Source organism: Schistocerca americana, chromosome 11, assembly GCF_021461395.2.
Source record: "Schistocerca americana isolate TAMUIC-IGC-003095 chromosome 11, iqSchAmer2.1, whole genome shotgun sequence".
Taxonomy (NCBI): domain Eukaryota; kingdom Metazoa; phylum Arthropoda; class Insecta; order Orthoptera; family Acrididae; genus Schistocerca; species Schistocerca americana.
Genome location: NC_060129.1, coordinates 180,822,573 through 180,842,350, shown reverse-complemented (window position 1 = coordinate 180,842,350; position 19,778 = coordinate 180,822,573). Strand labels below are relative to the sequence as shown.

General features: G+C 41.0%; 1 non-coding gene across 1 annotated transcript; it reads left to right on the top strand.

The window, feature by feature from the left end:
• The first annotated feature begins 1,417 nt into the window (after positions 1–1,417).
• Positions 1,418–1,492, top strand: Trnas-cga. The gene has a single exon. It is a non-coding gene; the product is annotated as a tRNA-Ser (tRNA).
• Positions 1,493–19,778: the final 18,286 nt, after the last annotated feature.

The following is a 19,778-nucleotide window of genomic DNA, read 5'->3' as shown; positions in this document are numbered from 1 at the left end:
TAGGGGACGATGTGAATACGTACATAGATTGAATACGTACATAGAAATGTTTGTTGTTAGTGTAGACAAGACGTGAACAGTGAACATTTTTGTCAACATGTTGCCGATTTTGGTGGAACAATATACAAACAGTGTTGTAAACAGAAACATGTTTTTGAACTCGGTATAAACACTGCTTAAGAATAGCTGGATTGTCAAAAGTTATCAACTTTACACAAGTAATTATTGCACAGTTTTGTAGAAAAAATTTTTTCCTTCAACTCCAAGATTAGATTAGATGTGCTTTTCATCGTAATTGATCCATATGAGGAGATCCTCTGGGATGTGGAACCTATCAGAAAACAAGAATACACAATAAATATTTACAAAATATAGATCCAAAATGTAATTTTCCTTGTGAATGAGGAACCAGTATTTAAAAAAATCAAGCTTATTTACATGTAAAACGATGTAAAACTTGTCACCAAATATTAAATGTTCAGTACACATGGGTGCATATGATTATTTTTATATTATTTTACACACAAATCATCAGATAAAAAAATAAAATAAGAAGCATTTTACAGCAGCTGTTTACATCGATTGCATTCCTGCACAAAATTTGTACAGAAGTCAAATTGTACGCAATATCCACATTATGTAATATTAATAATAACATACACACATCAATTGGTTCTGATAAGAAATTTGTCACTGGCGTACAAAGAGTTGGCCACCAATAAATCCTTTAGACCCTTCTCAAACTGAACATTATTATTAGTTAAACTTTTAATGGCTGCTGGCATGTTACTGAAAATGTGTATTGCTGAATAGTGGTGGGCGCCTTTCTGAACCAAAGTAAGTGACTTTAAGTCTTTGTGAAAGTTATTCATTTCTAGTATTGATTCCATGAACTGAGCTGTCGGTTTGGAAAAAAGATATATTTTAATGACAAATTTCCTAAAGGAATAAATACATTGGGAAGCTGTAGTTAGTATCTCCAGTTCCTTAAACAGCCTTATGCAAGAGGTTCTTGAGGTCTCACCACAAATAATTTGTACTGCACTTTTTTGGGCTCGGAAAACTTTAGCTTGAATGAGATTTTCACTCTGCAGCGGAGTGTGCGCTGATATGAAACTTCCTGGCAGATTAAAACTGTGTGCCCGACCGAGACTCGAACTCGGGACCTTTGCCTTTCGCAGGCAAGTGCTCTACCAACTGAGCTACCGAAGCACGACTCACGCCCGGTACTCACAGCTTTACTTCTGCCAGTACCTCGTCTCCTACCTTCCAAAGGTAGGAGACGAGGTACTGGCAGAAATAAAGCTGTGAGTACCGGGCGTGAGTCGTACTTCTGCCAGTGCCTCGTCTCCTACCTTCCAAAGGTAGGAGACGAGGTACTGGCAGAAGTAAAGCTGTGAGTACCGGGCGTGAGTCGTGCTTCGGTAGCTCAGTTGGTAGAGCACTTGCCCGCGAAAGGCAAAGGTCCCGAGTTCGAGTCTCGGTCGGGCAGACAGTTTTAATCTGCCAGGAAGTTTCAACTTTAGCTTGGTTTGATGATTTACTCGATAAAATAATCCTGTGTGGCATTATGGACTGAAAGGAAGCATAATAAGTTGGAATTTTTTAATTTTTATACCACTTTTGTATAGCAGAAAGAGATTTGTTTAGGGATTTCAGCAGCTCTTTGGTAGGCTCCTCCCAGTTAAATTTATTATGAAGCTGTAATTCCAAGAATTTAACTTTTTCAACTTCTTCTATCTGCTTATTGTCATATTTTGGGCATATAGTGGCAGGAAAGCTTTTACAAGTTTTGATCTGTATATAGTATGTTTTTGTGCAGTCCTGCCCACTTGTCGCTTATAGGATGCCTGAAGGATGCTGCGTTCTGTGAATGCTATACAACAATTCAATCAAATCACATTAATAGTTTTTATTACAAATAAAAAGATTGACAATACTTAACTTTGAATTTACAACAGTGTCGCAAGTGATGGGTGACAAGCAATAAAGTAATGTTCTTCACTATAGACGATGTACGTGTAAGCAATTGATATTGATCACTATTAACTGCTATCGTAGCACTCTCTGCTAGGCCGAGGCAGACAGGAGCGGCGCTTATATTCTCTTCGGCTAGAGGGCGCTCCTGTCGTAGTGCAGTCCTCATCAGCGCATGACACGTTTCCTTGCCTTAAAGGGGAATCAAAAATGTAAATTAGTATTCCAAATTAATAAAGGCGCTGGAAAGTGCCATTAGATGGTGGTTGCGCGCAATACGGACGGCACAGCGTGATGAAACTGCAATGCTCCGTGCCGAGTTTGGGCGTGAAGTGGCTAGTATAAATTAAAAAATAAAACATGGACCACCAGCAATAATTTGAACAAAGCGGGGCCTGTGTCCGACTGGTATAGGTCGCACGACGACGTCACTGTTAGTGGACGGCGGGCCGAATCATTCTTTGGGTCACTCGTGTGAAAACTGCGGCAGGGTCCAAATGAAATGATTGGCGCACCGATCTCAGGGACGTGCAGCGATATACACTGTTTGAAATTAATGACTGAACACGAGAAGTGTCCGGCCATATATGTCCACTAACAATGGGTCGTCAGTGCCTCTTTTTGAGCCATGGTAATGTGAAAAACATAAATCATAAAACATTAATAACAAAGTGACGTGGAGGTTGAAACTTATAAATGAAAACCATAGTAAAGTTAACTTTGACTATATTATAAGTACATTTTAACATAGATTCATAAAGAGAGTCATGACAGTGCGTCCATATCTGATCAGAGCGGGAACAGAACAGAACAAAAACCAGCGGACCCTAGACAAAAGAATTAGACATAAAAATGACTAACGGGATCAAACAGAGGTTGTACATCAGCAGATACATCGATAAGCACACAAAGATGAATCTCTGACTCCGCAACTGTCGGAAATAATTTTAAAAGCAAAATAAATACTACTAATTAAAAATATATCTAAAAAAGGTGATGTGACTTACCAAATGAAAGTGCTGGCAGGTCGACAGACACGCACACAAACAAACACAAACATACACACAAAATTCAAGCTTTCGCAACAAACCGCCGCCTCATCAGGAAAGAGGGAAGGAGAGGGAAAGACGAAAGGATGTGGGTTTTAAGGGAGAGGGCAAGGAGTCACTCCAATCCCGGGAGCGGAAAGACTTACCTTAGGGGGGAAAAAAGGGAAAAAGGACGGGTATACACTCGCGCGCGCGCACACACACACACACACACACATCCAACCACACATATACAGACACAAGCAGACGTGTCTGTATATGTGTGGATGGATGGGTGTGTGTGTGTGTGTGTGTGTGTGTGTGTGTGTGTGTGTGTGTGTGTGTGTGTGTGAGTGTATACCCGTCCTTTTTTCCTTTTTTCCCCCCTAAGGTAAGTCTTTCCGCTCCCGGGATTGGAGTGACTCCTTGCCCTCTCCCTTAAAACCCACATCCTTTCGTCTTTCCCTCACCTTCCCTCTTTCCTGATGAGGCGGCGGTTTGTTGCGAAAGCTTGAATTTTGTGTGTATGTTTGTGTTTGTTTGTGTGTCTGTCAACCTGCCAGCACTATCATTTGGTGAGTCACATCATCTTTGTTTTTAGATATATTTTTCCTACGTTGAATGTTACCCTTTATTATAACTACTAATTAAAAAGTAATACTACACGCACAATTGGCAAACGTCGTCTCACTGCCTTCTCTGCTCTTGTGTTCATCATCTTCGTTCCGGCACTTGTGGTTACTCCAGAATAGTAAAGTGAGTAAAAACTGCTATGCGTGAAAGTTTAAAAGCTGTGCCTTCAGAAAGTCATAACTACGTATTATATTTTCACGTGGGATTGATTATTGGGGCCGAAGTCTTGCAACTGTGCTTCATTCTCCTTAAAATCCGAGGTCAGTCCTTCTACCTGGTACTCTGAACGTGTCTACGTGTAGACACATTCAGAGTACCGGGTTGAAGGAATGGCGGCGCGCATAAACACGTTCAGAGCAAACAGGGACAGGTACAAAGGCACACACGTTAACACGCCCAGAGCAGTTAAAGGGTTAAATAAATGCACTTTTCAAACTTTTCACGTACATTAAAAACGCTGATGCGACCAATGTCCTGACTGCCAGACTGAATGAAGAGTTTCCTGGAATTTGTGATCTTGGTATATTTTATGATGATGAAAAACAGAATTCATCTTCTAATGCTGACTGGCTTACTCTTTGTGTCCTGGCCCCACAAACCATACAGTGTTTGGCCGCATTTAATAGTTGACTCGGCATCATCTTCACTTACTGCAAGTACTGTAACTTGTACGTCTAATATCAGCAGTATTTGTTTTGTGTATCTGCTATGTTTTCCTACGTATAATGCAGTGTCTGTGTTACTGCATTCTTCGCCTCATTGCACATGCAAATGGAATGGAGATTAAGTCCCATGCTTCTTTACAGAGCGTAGGGGAATGATGCGGGAGACCCGCCCCGCCGTACTAGGCAAGGTCCTAATGGAGGTGATTTGCTGTTGCCTTCCTCCAACTGTAATGGGGATGAATGGTGATGATGAAGATGACACAACACCTAGTCATCTCGGGACAGGTGAAAAATCCCTGACCCCGCCGGGAATCACATCCGGTACCCCGTGGTCGGGAAGTGAGAATGCCATCGCGAGACCACGAGCGGTGGACCACATGTAAATAACTGTTCTTAATTTCTGTAAAATTGTTGTTGTTGTGGTCTTCAGTTCAGAGACTGGTTTGATGCAGCTCTCCATGCTTCTTTATCCTGTGCAAGCTTCATCATCTCCCAGTACTTACTGCAACCTACATCCTTCTGAATCTGCTTAGTGTATTCATCTCTTGGTCTCCCTCTACGATTTTTACCCTCCACGCTGCCCTCCAATACTAAATTGGTGATCCCTTGATGTCTCAGAACATATCCAACCAACCCATCCCTTCTTCTAGTCAAGTTGTGCCACAAACTTCCCTTCTCCCCAATTCTGTTCAGTACCTCCTCATTAGTTATGTGGTCTACCCATCTAGTCTTCAGCATTCTTCTGTAGCACCACATTTTAAAAGCTTGTATTCTCTTCTTGTCCAAACTATTTATCGTCCACGTTTCGCTTCCATACATGGCTACACTCCATACAAATACTTTCAGGAACGACTTCCTGACACTTAAATCAATACTCGATGTTAACAAATTTCTCTTCTTCAGAAACGCTTTGCTTGCCATTGCCAGTCTACATTTTATATCTTCTCTACTTCAACCATCATCAGTTATTTTGCTCCCCAAATAGCAAAACTCCTTTACTGCTTTAAGTGTCTCATTTCCTAATCTAATTCCCTCAGCATCCCCGACTTAATTCGACTACATTCCATTATCCTCATTTTGCTTTTGTTGGTGTTCATCTTGTATCCTCATTTCAAGACACTGTCCATTCTGCTCAACTGCTCTTCCAGGTCCTTTGCTGTCTCTAACAGAATTACAATGTCATCAGTGAACCTCAAAGTTTTTATTTCTTCTCCATGGATTTTAATTCCTACTCCAAATTTTTCTTTTGTTTCCTTTACTACTTGCTCAATATACAGATTGAATAACATCGGGGAGAGGCTACAACCCTGTCTCACTCCCTTCGCAACCACTGCTTCCCTTTCATGCCCCTCTACTCTTATAACTGCCATCTGGTTTCTGTACAAATTGTAAATAGCCTTTCGCTCCCTATATTTTACCCCTGCCACCTTCAGAATTTGAAAGAGAGTATTCCAGTCAACATTGTCAAAAGCTTTTTCTAAGTCTACCAATGCGAGAAACATACGTTTGCCTTTCCTTACTCTATCTTCTAAGATAAGTCGTAGGATGTTCCAACATTTCTACAGAATCCAAACTGATCTTTCCCGAGGTGGGCTTGTACCAGTTTTTCCATTGTAAAGTTATTTAACCATAATTTATTTGTTAATGTAATTTAGTTCATAAATAATGTGAATGTAATAAAATTTTATGTATAAAACTGGTGCACTCATAGGGTACGTGGGTTTATACAGATGCAACTGCTGGGGGCTAGTCCCTCCACAATGAACATGATTTTGTATGTGTGTGTGTGTGTGTGTGTGTGTGTGTGTGTGTGCGTGCGTGCGTGCGTGCGTGCAAATAAGTACAATGAGTTCCGATAGGCGAATGGTCTGAGATTGGTGCCAATATGCGTGTCCGCAGACCCTGCAGTGGTGCTGGAATAGGGCAGGGGACCCTGTTTAAACTGTGTATAGTGGACAATTCGTACACGTGATCATCACATCCCAACTTGAGGAGGATGTCAGTAGGCACAGTATGTCAGGTAGACATGTCAGACATCATTTCCCTTAGTTTTTCAGCCAATTTGAGAAGGGCACAATTGTCGGCACGAAAACTGCGGAGCGATCGACACGCAGTCTGGCTTGCCAGGTCAATCGTTCGGAGAGTCCCGTCAGACGGTGTAGGGAGCAGTGGACACGAGACTGTACCGACATATGATGTACCGGATTTGGAGTGGCTGGGAAGGTGATGGGGCAAGACGGTTGGAGGATCATGCAGCGAGTGATCGGGAAACCTGTGGTGATTCACTCCGTGGTTGAAGCAGACGTACAAGTGACATTTGTTTTGCAAACCTTTTGTGGATGCAGTGTGAATGCTCATTTGCAATCCGGGCACCCTTGTTCTACACTGCCATTAATGATGAAACCTCGGTGGCCTAGTCTGCAGTGGTGCCGAGCCAGAACGATGTGGACTGTGCAACCGCTCTTTAGAGTGTCAGTATTCAGAAACGGACATTAGATTAAATTCTGTAATACGAAATGACCCGAGAACCAAAAGACGGTAGTTGTATTTTGAAGTAATAGTTGGTTAAAATTTTACAAAGAGTCTTCTTCCTTCTTTTAGTGTTCAACCCTGAGGTTGGCTTGCAGCAGAGCACCATTCCTCTCTTCTGTCTGCCTTCCTCTTCATTTCCACTTATGTGTTACATCCAACGTCACTCACGATCTGTCACATGTATCATATCCTTATTCGCCCCCACCGATTCCTTTCCTCAGTAGCTCCTTCTGCTATTGTTCCAAAGATTTTGTTGTGTTGTAGTATGTGCCCTACAAGTTTGTCTCTTCTTGTTTGGATGTGCTTTCACAGAGATCTGGTTTCCTGTGCTCATTTGTTATTTTGTCTCTCCAGCTGATCTTCATCATCCTTTTATAGCACCACATGTCCAGGGCCTCTAGCCGTCTTCTCTCTTCTCTTCCAATTGTCCAAGTTTCACATCTGTATAGGACCACACTCTAAACAAAACCTTTCATGATACGTTTCCTTATTTTCAGACTGATGTTGTTGCTGGTGAGTAAGTTCCTCCTCTGATTCAATGCAATTTTGGCCTTTTGTATTCTGGACACAATTTCTTTCCGGCTTCTGCCATCTCTTGTGATTTTGCTTCCCAGATAAGTAAATTCCTGTATCACTTCCAGCTCCTCTCTTCCAATTCTCATTCTCAGTGGTTCATATTCTGCTCCTGTACGGCATACCATCACTTCAGTCTTTTTCTTGTTTATTCTCATTCCAAACTGACTGCGTAGAATTTTTTTCATTGTTCTGAGAAGTTCCTCTAGATCTTCTTTTGTCTCCATGACTATAGCAATATCATCTCCATAACGTAGCATGTCTATCTTCTGCACATTAATTTTGATTCCCACCTCGGTAGTTTCTCTAACTTGGTCTATAGTTTCCTGGATCTAAGCACTGAATATAAGAGGAGAGAGAGCACATCCTTGCCTTACCCCCTTTCTAATATTTGATTCTTGTTCCTGGTGACAGTTACTGAGCGAGGTGGCGCAATGGTTGGCACACTGGACTCGCATTCGGGAGGATGACGGTTCAATCCTGTCTCCAGCCATCCTGATTTAGGTTTTCTGTGATTTCCCTAAATCGTTTCAGCATATGCCGGGATGGTTCCTTTGAAAGGGCAGGCCGATTTCCTTCCCCATCCTTCCCTAACCCAAGCTTGTGCTCCGTCTCTAATGAACTCGTTGTCGACAGGACGTTAAAAAACACTAACCTAACCTAACCTGGTGACAGTTCCCAATCACTGCCACCTCATTCGTGTAGACACTGAGTATCACACGGATGTCTTTGTACTTTATTCCACTTTTTCTCAGCACTCTGAACATCTCTTGCCAGATAACGTTATAAAATGCCTTTTCCATGTCTACAAAGGCAATACAAGTTGGTTTATTTTTCTGTAATTGCTATTCGATAACGAGTCTCAATGCCAGAATTGCCTCTCTTGTTCCCAATCCCCTTCTGAAACCAAACTGAACTTCACTCGGCATATCCTCCACCTTCTCTTCAACTCTCTTCAGAACTATTTTTATGAGAATTTTTGATGCATGTGATATTAGGCTTAGAGTTCGGTACTGTTTGCATTTTGTAGCTGCTGCCTTCTTTGGTATAGGAACAATGATACATTTCTGGAAGTCTGTCGGTATCTCTCCTGTGTTATAGATGGACCTAATAAGTTTAAGCAGCACCATTTTCATGCTGTCACCAGCATTCTTTATTAATTCTGCAGGGATGTCATCAATACCCGTTGCTTTGTTGTCCCGTAATTCTTTTAGAGCTCTGTCAAATTCTTCTTGCAGAATGTCATCTTCCTTGTCATCTTCGTCTACTTGCTCTTCTCTTCCTATTACTTCCTCCGAAAGAGATGTTCTGGCATACAACTCCTCTATGTATTCTTTCCATCTCTTCACCACGTTTTCACCAAACAGCATTTTCCCTTCTTTATTTTCTATTGTGCCTGAGAGTGTTGTTTTACATTTGTTAAAAAATTGATTTGCTGTTCTGTAGGCTAAATCAGTTCTTCCGTTTTGCATATTTTCTTCCATTTCTCTGCACATTTCTTCAAGAAAATTTTCTTTTGCCTTCCTAGCTTCTCTATTAACTAAATACCTTATTCTTCTGTATTCAGCTTTCCTTGTTCGTCAGTTGCATTTTTGTATAATCTCCTGTTTTCTACACTACTGGCCATTAAAATTGCTACACCACGAAGATGAAATGCTACAGATGCAAAATTTAACTGACAGGAAGAAGATGCTGTGATATGCAAATGATTAGCTTTTCAGAGCATTCATCCGAGGTTGGCGCCAGTGGCGACACCTACAACGTGCTGACATGAGGAAAGTTTCCCACTGATTTCTCATACACAAATAGCAGTTGACTGGTGTTGCCTGGTGAAATGTTGTTGTAATGCCTCGTGTAAGGAGGAGAAATGCGTACCATCACATTTCCGACTTTGATAAAGGTCGGATTGTAGCCTATCGTGATTGCGGTTTAGCGTATTGCAACATTGCTGCTTGCGTTGGTCGAGATCCAATGACTGTTAGCAGCATATGGAATCGGTGGGTTCAGGAGGGTAATACGGAACACCGTGCTGGATCCCAATGGCCTCGTATCAGTAGCAGTCGAGATGACAGGCATCTTATCTGCATGGCTGTAACGTGTCGTGCAGCCATGTCTCGATCCCTGAGTCAACAGATGGGGACGTTTGCAAGACTACAACCGTCTGCACGAATAGTTCGACGACGTTTGCAGCATCATGGACTATCAGCTTGGAGACCGTGGCTGCGGTTACCCTTGATGCTGCATCACAGACAAGAGTGCCTGCGATGGTGTACTTGACGACGAACCTGGGTGCACGAATGGCAAAACGTCATTTTTTCGGATGAATCCAAATTCTGTTTACAGCATCGTGATGGTCGCATCCGTGTTTGGCGACATCGGGGTGAACGCACATTGGAAGCGTGTATTCATCATGTTGCAGGTCCTGTACGGGCGTTTCTGCATGCAGAAAATGTTCGAGTGCTGCCCTGGCCAGAACATTCTCCAGTTCTCTCACCAATTGAAAAGGTCTGGTCAATGGTGGCCGAGCAACTGGCTCGTCACAATACGCCAGTCATTACTCTTGATGAACTGTGGTATCGTGTTGAAGCTGCATGGGCAGCTGTACCTGCAAACGCCATCCAAGCTCTGTTTGACCCAATGCCCAGGCGTATCACGGCCGTTATTACGGCCAGAGGTGGTTGTTCTCGGTACTGATTTCTCAGGATCTATGCACCCAAATTGCGTGAAAATGTAATCACATGTCTGTTCTAGTATAATATATTTGTTCAATGAATACCCGTTTATCATCTGTATTTCTTCTTGGTGTAGCAGTTTTAATGGTCAGTAGTGTAGTAATCATATGGGTTAGCATAACAGCACGATGATGATCATATCTCTCTCTCTCTCTCTCTCTCTCTCTCTCTCTCTCTCTCTCTCTTACTTACCATTTTGCAGTTGTGGGGACACCTCATGTCCAGTTTAACTGTGCTTCTCAATTCCAGAAGGGAATGTCAACTATGTAAGGAAAGCGGTAGATTCCTACTCGCCATAAAGATGACATACTGAGTTGCAGACAGGCACAATGAAAAGACTGGTACGATTAAGCTTCCAGCCGAAGCCCTCTTTGAAAACAAAACAAAACACACACACACATTCACTCATGCAAGCAAGCACACCTCTCACACACAACTGCCATCTCCAGCAGCTCGGGTGAGAATGGATTCCGGTCTGAGCTGCCAGAGATGACAGTCATGTGTGTGAGGAGGTGTGCTTGCTTGGGTGAACAAACATGTGTGTGTTTTGATTTCTTTCTTTTCTGAAGAAGGCTTCGGCTGAAAGCAAAATCTTAGCAGACTTTTCATTGCGCCTGTCTGCAAATCAGTGTGCCATCTTTATGGGGAGAAGCAATCTTCTACCTTTTTCCTTATATTGTTGGACATTATCTTTTTTGCTTTGCAACAAACTGTGTGCTAATGAAAGAGAGTACTTATGTTGCTAAGACATTTTAGTTTTTTTATTTGTGTTGTTCATGTATAATAGATTCATATACAGTTTACAAAACAGAATCATTTTGCCTAATTAGATTGGGAAACATTTTGATTGACAACTACAGTTTCACTTTACGACTTGAATAAAACTGATAAGACTCCCCTGTCAAAACGTAATCTTTCAGGTAACAAAACGTAATCCAATTCCTTCCCATTAGTACATGCACACAGTCAAATTTTTAATTCCTTTTGAGGGAGTAACATTAATGAGGATTTACTCATGCAGTAATAATCAGTAGTGTTATAAAGGTCTTTGTCCTCTGGGCTTCTTCTCTAATACTTCTCCCACTTTTAATCCAAACGAGGGTCATTCAATAATTAAAGAAACAAATTGGTCTGGGAAGAAACTGTTAGTAGGGCAAGTTTGGAGCTTTTATGGCTTTAAGTGGGCATCACTAGGATGAGCTCTGATCAGCTGATGTATGAACATTGTTTTCTTTATCACCTCAAAAATGGATTTCAAAATGGCGAGTCCACTTGAAACATCCACATTAGTTGAACAACATTCTGTTATCATTTTTTACTCGCTGAAGGCAAGAAACCAGTGAATATATACTGTAGAATGTCTTAAGTTTATGGTGAAGGTTGTATGAATTGTGCAAATTTTTACAAGTGGGTAGAGCAGTTCAAAAATGGTCGTGACTTAGTGACTGACGAACACCGTTCTGGCCGACCAGTTGCAGTTTCAACCCCCTCACATGAAAGTCGAATTGATGACATTATTTGTGCTGACCACCATGTGACTGTGGAAATGATAGTTGATAAGGTTCCATTTAATATTGGTACAGCTCATAACATTACCTGTAACAAGCTGAAGTACTGCAAAATGTGCAAGATGGGTCCCAAAGGAATTGACACGGCTATACAAGGAAACAAGGTTGAGTGTGTGCACAGAGCCAAAGGAACATTATGAAAGAGAAGGTGAGCACTTCCTGAACAAAATTTTTACTTGTGATGAAACTTAGGTTCACTATTATGAGGCAGAATCAAAAAGATAAAGCATGGAGTGGAAGCACACCAACTCACCTGTCAAGAAAAAATTCAAAACCAGAGCATCAGCAGGAAAAGTCATGTTGACGGTGTTTTGGTATTCTGAAGGTCCAGTTTTTTGTGATTCTCAAAGAGCAACATACAATGAACAGCCAATACTACTCGGATTTGCATTTAAACAAGTTCAATCCATGGGGGAGAGATGACGTGGATCTCAGAGGAGAGGTGTGATGCAGCAGCAAGACAACGCACATCCTCACATTGCTCAACTAACCTATGAAACCATTGACTAAATGGACTGGGAAGTGCTGCCTCATACCCCTTATAGTCCTAATTTAGCACCTAGTGATTTCCATTTGTTGGTGCACTGAAGGAGGCATTACGTGGGAAGAGGTTCCAATACAATGAGAACGTGAAAAGTTTGTGGGAAACTGGTTCAAACATCAAGATAAAGAGTTCTTTGCAGCTGGAATAAATAAGCTTGTAGCCCGTTGGAACAAGTGCATAAATGTCCATGGGGATTATGCTGAAAAGTAGAAAAAGTATCGTTTTGTAAAAATAAATGCTTTTTTCTCCAGGCCAACTTGTCTCTTTAATTACTGAATGACCCTCGTACATGGCAGCCAGTCTTATTCTTCTTGTCTAAGCCTCTGAACAGTATCTGGTTCATGATATATCTCCTTGATCTTTTTCCTTTGCCATTCTCCTCCCTTTCAAAAAGGTCCATACACATTCTGCAAGATTTTACATTCAAAATCCTCTATATTTCTTGCTATGTACTTTTCTGCTCTCCATATTTCTGCCACACACGGCAATACTTGTCTGGTTATATTTTTATGTATTCTTGTTTTGGTTTCTCTTGGGGAAACAAGTTGAATGACAGCTATTTGTTGATTGAATATGATATCTGGCTGCCACTTTGATCCTCACTTCTATTTATTGTTTCTCACCATTTAAGTTGTTTACTACTGCTCATAAATCTGTAGACTCATCTACTTCTTCACACATGTGGTCATCAATCTGGAGGGATCCTGTAATTTCTTTGTACCCCGTACTTGTCATTTACCTCAAATCCAACTTCCCTTGACTTTTTAAATAGCTGTCTTGCCAGTATTTTCAGTTCATTTAGATTTTCAGTGATTAATGCTACACCACCTGCAAAGGCCAGCACATCTATTTTTATTCCTTTGCCCATTCCCCGGTGTGCTTTGCTTGCTGCATCCAGTGATTCCTGTACTGTTATGTTGTCCATTTTCAATGTCCCTTTTGAACCTCGCAGTGTAACTTTTACAAGATTTGTAATCTTCTTTGGTATTTTAATCTTCTGCATTTGTTCCCGCAGCTTTTCTCTATTGTTGCTGTCGTAGGGCAGCATTTTTCGTCATTCCAGTCCCACCGGGACAGCCCCAATTCCACTCAGTGTGCTATCAAACAAGTACTGGAAATCTTTTCTGGTGGTAAAAGGCAGCCGGGTCACTGGACTTGCCTCCTGCTCCCTCCTACAGTGCATCTGTGAAGTGTCTCTGTGTGTCTCGCCTTGCAGGTAGTGTAAGGGTGCCAGCAGATTTATGTCACTGTGTAAGCTGGGAGCCAGGATTCACTGCTTGTGGTTGTAGTTATGTTGGGAGATGGGATTCGACATTATTACAATTAAAATAATGAAATTAATTGATTATGTTAATTACAATTAAATAGATTGTACTCACTAATATCACAGTAGGTGCTGGAAATGTTTTCAACATTTACATTTATTTGCGAACACCTTTACCGATGTTTACACGTAATCAAATACACATAATAATCATCATTGCCTTCAGTTTGTCTGTTGTCTTTGGGCCGTTTTTATACACAGATGTTTTAACAGTGACCCAAAGAAAATAGCCAGGCGGAGACAGATCTGGTGAGCTCGGGGTCCAGAGAACTTTTGTAATTATTCTGTCTCCAAAGATTTCATCTATAAGCCGTAAGGACTGGCATGCCACTTGAGCAGTAGCATTGTCTCGTTGGGAAAATGAGTCACTGATTTCATTTTCATTCAGGAATAGATAATCTATCGGGGAACAAGAAGTGACGGTAGTATCGACAAAGATCGGCCCTATAATTCATGCTCACGTTATGGCAACCCACACTCCAGTTTCCTCTCCATGCAATTGCATTTCTCTTAAGGTGTGTGTATTTTATGTTGACCAAATTCATCAGTTTTGGGAATTAATGTAGCCAGATAGGTGAAACCAATCCTCATCAGTGAAAAAGATTCGATCTAAAACACAAACTCTACGTCGGTTAACAAATTTCTGAAACCATTCACAGTACGCTATTTGTTTCACAAGGTCCGTATGATGCAATTGTCACATGGCAGTAATTTTATACGGATACTTTCCCAGTTCGGTTGCAGCCTTACATGCTGTCGTGTGAGAGACTTCAACCTCTCGTGATAATCTCCTCGCTGATTTTGTTGGACTCTGAAATGTGATGTCCAAAATGTTCTCAAGATTCCGTTATGTTAAAGTTGTAGGCCTACCACTTTGTGGTGCATAACGAACTGGACCTGTTGTTTCAAATTTGTGAATTCAGTCACATACAGTGTCGCAAAGTGGACACCTCGAAGCAGGGAAAAGCAATCTAGATTGCCACCTCACGTGCTTTGTAAAGTTTCCTCCTGCACAGAAAGCCTCGTGCACTAAAAATGCTCTCTCTGCAGTAGTAACATTCTCACTACACTCAGCTTACACAAGAACTAGACAATAACGCAACTAACAGCTGCAATGCGCCTGCTACAATACTACCCCCACCATTCCACTGCTGGTCCACAGAACACGTGCAGGCGAGAATTGAATGTGCTGTCAACTTTATGTGCCCTGCAATGCAATACACGCAAGGTTTGCCGCTACAGATAGTGTTTGCGGACACACAGTATTTCTCTGTCACTCTACTTGCAGCCATGACAATAGCCGAGTCACAGGCATCCACGCAGACTTTACCGTATACCTACCTATAACTACTTACAGTCCTGAAGGGAGTTTTGTATTCTGGTATGAAAGTCCATAACAGGTTTCCAGCAGACACCGGGCAGGAAACTGAAAATAGCCACATATTCAAAAAGATAGTAAAAGAATACCTCAGTAGCCACTCGTATGATTTACCACAGTATTTGGATTCGAAGATGTAAATTCTGATTAACCGTGTTCGTATTAAACAGATCTCAACTTGACCAATACATGAACAGCTGTAACTGTTCCATGGAAAGTGGCATAATTGCAATGTTTGAAACATCAGATGAAACCAGTAGCTGAGTAGTGTAAGAGGGAATCAGTGATGGTTTTCAAAGTAGCTGTTTTCTGCTATATGTGAGGGTCACCTACAAAGTAATTCTCCACAGTTTTGTTTCTTCACCAAATATTTATTCCACAGAATGAAAATTACACACATGGAAGAATAACTTACGCACCGTATTTTTCCACATTATCTCCTCCAGGAAGACCCAAGGACATATATGCCCTGTTGGTAACAGTCATTGTTCTGGTCACAAAGTGTTTTTGTTTCGATCTTAAAATGGTGAATCCAGGTTTCAAATTGTGGAGCTGAACCACCTTTTAATGACCAACTGTAGTCCTTTTCACTGCAGATGGTCCACAGGCTTCACAAAAACATATGAATTTTCCCCATAGACTCTTTCTCCACAGTGAGAAATTCAGTACAACATGCTAATTGTAACATGCTTCACTTACAGACACCATTTTGAAATACTGTGCCAGCTGTTAGAGGAAACAGAAATTTTTTGCACCACTTGGAAAGGTCATACACAGTGTTTTGCATTCACAAAATTGTCATTGGTTGAGAAAAAAGGGTGACACGTTACTTCCTGGGTGAGCCTCATACTGAAACATAAAGCATTTTTGGAAACAGTTTGTATAGTTTGCAGTCTGAGTAGAAGAGTCATAATTAGCTGGTAGTGTACTTTCCAGAAGTAGCCTAAGTAACTTTTTCTATGTGTTACTGTGTAACTTGACTCTTTCCACGTTCACTGTGCAAGGTGGCACAAGTGGTCCTCAACTGGACTCTCATTTGGGTGGCCGACATTTCAAATCCCTGTCTGTCCATCCAGTTTAGGTTTTCAATGATTTCCCTAAATCATTCCAGGTAAATGCTGGGATGGCTCTTTTGAAAAGGCACAGAGAATTTCCTTCCCCATCCTTTTGTAATCAGAGTTTGTGCTCCATCTTTAATAATTGAATTGTCAATGGGATGTTGAACTTTTACCTCTCTTCCTTTTCTCCACATTGCAGAAGACTCTCTTTAAATGATGGTATTTATAAAGTGTGGAGTATGAATCAAAGGATGGATGAAAGACAATGTACACGCTTCTACACGTACAACCAGGACAGCTATTTTAATAACTGAACATACGGGGTGTTCAAAAAGTCTCTCAGCAGTGCCAGATGATTGTTAGCCGTGCATGCTGTATGCCACAGTGAATATACCAAAATGAAACTCAGTGAAATAGAAGTTATTAATTTATTGAATATTTATTTTTACCTACAAATTTTCACATTAAATTTTGAGTGTCCCCCCCTGTTGTTGAATACACAATTCAATTTGTCTGATCATGTTTCCAAACACAAGCTGTAACATTTCTTCTGTAACAGCAGCAGTGAAAGTGGATATTGCAGTTTTCAATTCATTGATGGATTTTTGACAATTTTTATAGACAGTTGCTTTTGCTGCACCCCAGAAGAAAAAGTCTGGTGGTGTTAGGTCAGGCGATCGTGGAGGTCAAAGTCCCTGTGAAATTATGCGATCACCAGAAAGATCAGCAAGGAGTGACATTGAAACGCGAGCTGTATGCGCGGTTGCACCATCTTGTTGCAAATAACCGTTCAGTATTTCACTTAACACAAGTTCTCCTATGAATGAGTCCTGAATATCACTGCAGTATCGTTGTGTGTTTATTGTTTCGTTGAAAAGTATGGGATCCACAATCTGACATCTAGAAATCTATTTTCACAGAATGAAGTGGCTCCTCATGAATACACAATAGATTTGCAGTACTCCACATACAAGAATTTTGCGAGTTCATGTACCCAGATAAATGAAACCACGCCACATCTGTGAAAAATGTTTCAATAAGAATATTCCTTCCATTTCGTTGAACAACATTTTTGAACCATTGACAATAATGCAGTCTCTTGCCACGATCAGTATTTTTCAGTTCTTGCACGGCTGTCGCTTTGTATGGGAAAAGTTCTAATTTTTTCCTTACTTTTTTTCCTGGGCGAGTTTTCTTACTGACTTGTTCGGACTCGTGGACATTTTATCAGAAATATCGAGTAGTTTATCCTCAGACGAAATGCTAGGATGACCACTTCTTGGTGCATCTGTCACTGAACCCGTATTTCGAAATTTGTTAATCAAATCTCGCAGAGTATCGCGATGTGGGAGTATTGGGAGAGTCCACTCGAAGGGAAGTAACCCAGCCAGGCGAACAATCGTATTGCATGTGCGGCTAACAATCATATGGCACTGCGGAGAGACTTTTTGACCCCTGTATAATGGTAAAACAGGAAGTTCACATATATTTTACAGCTCTGTGAAAATGTGGGGATAAATTCAAGAGACCAATAAGATAGGCATTCTGACATTCCAAATGTGAAATGCTTGAGCTCTCCTGATGGGATTTCCATATTTTTGGAGTCCTGAAGAAAGGCATTTGCGGCCACTGATTTGCTTCAGCCAATGAGGTGCACGTGTAGGTACAATCATGGCTCCATAGACAGCCGCAAACTTTCTTCTGTGAATGCTTTGACAATCTTGTCTTACAGTTGGATTAACATATTAACAGTTATAGTGTTCCATTTTTTTCCCTTCATTTTTCACAGAAATAATACGATATGAACACATGATATCGTTAACGTGAAAACACTACTTGCCTTGATATATGTCACCTACATTTTTCGTCTGTTGTATTCCTTTGTTTCTGAACAGTCTTGACAGCTCTTTCATCTGTGTAATAAATGCTCTCTGGCCAATTCTGACGTCATTGGCCAAAGCCGACAGGTTGTATCCCCTGCTTCATGAGACCTATGATTATTTTTGTAATAATACACAGGTTACTTACTTTTTTCCATCTGTCTTTTTTTCATTTGACTGCCCCTTATATTTTGCATATCATTTGTAACATTTTGATGTACACTGCGACATTTGGCAGAAATTCATTTTTCTAGTGTTGTGCTTGACTGTAAAGGTAGTGTCATTTTCATCTCATCTGCTGCACACGGTATCATAAAATTGCTGAACTCATAGTCATTGGTTTTGCATTTGCTTAGCTTATTTATAGGTTTATAAATATAGTGTAAAGTGACTTGTGACTAAGAAAATCAGCACTTCTGTCTGATCTGATAGAGCAATTACTGAGAATATTGAGATTAGTGCAGTTTACCAAATATTCATAGATATCATTAGTTTTACTGGGTCTGTATTTCATTGGATGCAATTATTCACCACTTGTAGTGGGATTCCAGGCTGCTCTGCAAGTACTTTCAGAGTTTAAATTACAGTAATTTTCTTTGCACTTAGCAATTTCTAACTCTAGACTTGTATATATTCTTCATGTTTAAACACTAAGAGGGTGAACTGGGTGGGCGAAACTGTAGTAAGTCTTGTCGCTTTTGAAGTAGCTTTCTTTTTAATTATTTTTCTTATTATTATTCTCTTCAATATCTTGAAATTATTATACAAAGGATTAAATATCAGTGTGCATTTACTACGTGAACTTACACAACAGATTGTGTGTGCAGATTTAATACTCAATACAAACTTGAAGCTTTATCTTATACATTCCCTATCCGTTTCCTTGACAGACCTGAACCTTTTGTTATGGGGTTACTCTTACAGTGTCCAAGGGCAGTTGGAAGCTTTGAGTCATACTAGCTGTGACATAACGGTTGTCTCTTGGCTAACTTCACATGCTGCCCAAGGAGTACCACACAGAGAGAACAGTACAACGCAAAACAAACTGTATCTACTAAAGCCTAACACTCTATGCAGAATGTGCACTTACATGTTAATAAACTGCATGATTACTCATTTACACTCTAAGGAAAAAAAATAATGCACCACAAAGCAATTATCCTACAGGGATGAAAATCAGTAGATGCGACATACATGTACAGAAAAACAAATTATTGCAATTTAAGAAAAACTGATATTTATTCAAGAGAGAGAGCTTCACAAGTCGACCAAGTCAATAATGCATTCTGAATTGGTGAGATCTCGCTGGCTGAGGTAGGGTTTGGTACGCACAAAGATGAGCAGTAGAAAATTTCACCATGTACTCCCCCTCCCCATGAAGCATTGACCTCGCCGTTGGTGGGGAGGCTTGCGTGCCTCAGCGATACAGATGGCCGTACCGTAGGTGCAACCACAACGGAGGGGTACCTGTTGAGAGGCCAGACAAACGTGTGGTTCCTGAAGAGGGGCAGCAGCCTTTTCAGTAGTTGCAGGGGCAACAGTCTGGATGATTGACTGATCTGGCCTTGTAACACTAACCAAAACGGCCTTGCTGTGCTGGTACTGCGAACGGCTGAAAGCAAGGGGAAACTGCAGCTGTAATTGTTCCCGAGGGCATGCAGCTTTACTGTATGGTTAAATGATGAAGGCGTCCTCTTGGGTAAAATATTCCGGAGGTAAAATAGTCCCCCATTCGGATCTCTGGGCAGGGACTACTCAAGAGGACGTCGTTATCAGGAGAAAGAAAACTGGCGTTCTACGGATTGGGGCGTGGAATGTCAGATCCCTTAATCGGGCAGGTAGGTTAGAAAATTTAAAAAGGGAAATGGATAGGTTAAAGTTAGATA